The sequence below is a fragment of the Olea europaea genome, chromosome 11 (assembly GCF_002742605.1).
Source record: "Olea europaea var. sylvestris chromosome 11, O_europaea_v1, whole genome shotgun sequence".
Classification (NCBI taxonomy): domain Eukaryota; kingdom Viridiplantae; phylum Streptophyta; class Magnoliopsida; order Lamiales; family Oleaceae; genus Olea; species Olea europaea.
In genome coordinates this window covers 18,667,644-18,670,579 of record NC_036247.1, presented here as the reverse complement: position 1 = coordinate 18,670,579, position 2,936 = coordinate 18,667,644, and positions in this window count along the sequence as shown.

The following is a 2,936-nucleotide window of genomic DNA, read 5'->3' as shown; positions in this document are numbered from 1 at the left end:
ATTGGAGCTACATTGCTCATAGCACCCACATTCAGACGCTTGCTTTTACAGAAATGCCCTTGCATAATATATTGCTATCTAACTCCTGTAAAATCAATTCCCATTTCATTTCCCAAAGCTTCGCACTCTGCCAATCTACGCCCATAAAAACTCCAACATTCCGCTCTTCAATTTTTTCAATCGTGTACCAGTGTCAACACGGTGCAAATTCTATTTTCCTGAGTGCCCCAGGAGCCAGCTTCTATCTCTTCTTCGTCCTAAGCGCAATAATGTCTCCAGCTTCAATCCCAGACGACAATGGAACTCGGACTACCTATTGGGCCTGATTTGTTGCACAATCATAGCACATAACGCCAACGACTGGGGTTATTACTCAGACATGGTAAGCATAAAATTGTCCAATTTTTCCATTGATTGTCTTTGCATCCCCCGTACATAATTTTTCCTTCGTCAGCCACTGATTCATTAGCACACTGTGACATTCAACTGTAGATAAAATGGGCCACATAGAATCCAAAACGGAACACTGCGTTTGGCCGTGTGTGTTCGCCAATCTCGTCGTGTTCCAATATGTCCAAATCTAGGATTTCCTTTTAGATTTTCGATAGGATTGCATATTTTCAAACAAAAATATATCAATATCTCTGGTTCCATGCAAAATGCAAAAATGGTGAGCAAAATTGGGGATAACAAACTGTCACATTAATTCTTGAGATGTTGAGTTGGTGCAATTGTAGTTGTACTCTTTACTAATCATGGAAAAGCACATCATGCAATAAATACAATGTTCGTGAGGAAGGTAAGGGAATATTCTTTTCTTATTTTAGTTTTTTAGTTTTGAATTCATTTTGAATTTTGTGTTTTGAGTGCCTATTTTAAAATTGCTGAAAATATGTTCTCTTTGTTATTTAGGAAAATTGTTTCTCAAAACATGAAATTGAAAAATGCATTTCCTTTGAAATTTTAAGAAATTTTTTTATATTATTTTATTTAAGAAATATGATTATTTAATAAATTTTAATAGTTTAATGTTAATATACTATTAAATAACATATAAATTTTGAAATTGGTGAATCTTGATAATTTTTTTGACAAATATAAAAAATACAACCTAAATTAAGTTTGGCAAAACAGTTCAATAGATACTATTAGAAGTTTACGTGTCAAGGCTAAACAAGTGAATACTTACCAAAACATAAAGTACACCCACGGAATCATGTGCGAAGTCTTGAGTAGTCATTTCACATTTGTATAGCAATTTGATCCCTGACCTATCTCATTTAAGTTGTTTGACTAGCATCAAAATGTATGACTTCTTGATCTTGACTTAACTCCGATATATCTTGAAACACCATATTCTCCTCTGAATACTCAACGAAAAACTTATCTAAAGCATGCTCCTGGTGAATAATTAGTTTATTGCGCAACATATAGTAGAGATTTGTCTTTGCCTACTAAGCGGATAATTGGTAACCAACTTCAAAATAAAAAATGTTGCCTTTAAATCTCCAATGCAACGTTCAATAATGTTACGGCACGAGGAGTGTCTATAGTTGAATCATTCTTCCTTTCCATGTAGTCTTCCCGGTCCAACATAGTCATGCAGATGATATATTTGACTTCGATAAGGGGCAAGAAATCCAGCATGTTTGTAAATTCAAAATCAACAAGATAAAATTGATCTGCAAAATAAAATAAAAAAAAGGCTTACGTAGTATGATACTATAAATATATTTGCAATAATTATTTGAAGTATAAAAATATACTTCCTCGTGGTATTGGAAAGTTATTCGAGCTTCTTGTAATTACGTCAACGAATACTCGCAAATCATTAGCCGTACCTTCCCAACTAGAGTACATAAATTGAATTTCATATCAAAATCACATGTCGACATCACATTTTGTGTTACATTAGTTTTCCTTTTACCAAAAGATGTTTGTCTCGATGAAGGTGCCCAAGCTACAATATGTGCTCCATCTATTGCGCCTATACAATCCTTGAAGAAAGGATATTTGTGCAAAATCCACTCATGCACAATATCTTGATTTATCAGACGGATTATCTCAGTTCCAAATGAACAAACAACCCTTACAACTTGTTTAATCCATTTGTGTATCGTATTGATAGAATGCTGAAACTTATCACCAATAACACTGTATCATGTAGTGTGCCCTTTAATCATCAGAAACATAGCAACACCCTCCTCCACGCTCATTTTTTTCCATCTTTCAACAACCATTTCTCCTTCAAAATATTATAAAAATTCATGAAAACATGTTTCTGCATACAAAAATTTCAATAGCACATGTCCGGATGTCCATTCAGAATTTCTAGCACGTACAATTTTTCCGTAAGCAATAATGTTCTACATGGTCTCTTGCCAATAGTACTTCCTTTGTTGAAAACACAACAATTAAGAATCTTCAAAATTTGCGTCAAAATCATCCATAAATAACAAATCATCATCACTCGAATCTTCATTAATGGAATCATCGGTACTAAAATTATCATCCACATTTGATTCACTAGCCATATTGTGAACAAAATATAACCACAATAATTATTATAAGTCACACGAAGCATCTTTCAAATAAAACAATCAATCAAGCATTCAGAAACTAAAGAAAAATTAACATCAGTTCTCCAACCAACAACATCACTAAATTTGTAAATGAAAACAACACAACATCACCATGAAAGGAAAAAATGTACTTCAAGCTGTGAAAATAACACAGTACTTCAACCTTCAACATCACAAATTAAAACAACACGATACTAGAGAAATTATAACAACAATCACATCAAAGTAGTTTCAAGATATGTCATCTCCTTACTTCTGGCATCTTCAAAAATGATGCCATGAAATTGGGATCCTTAAAACCCTTTATTGCTTTCATATAAATCTCATTGGACACCCCTTCCATATTGTTTAAGA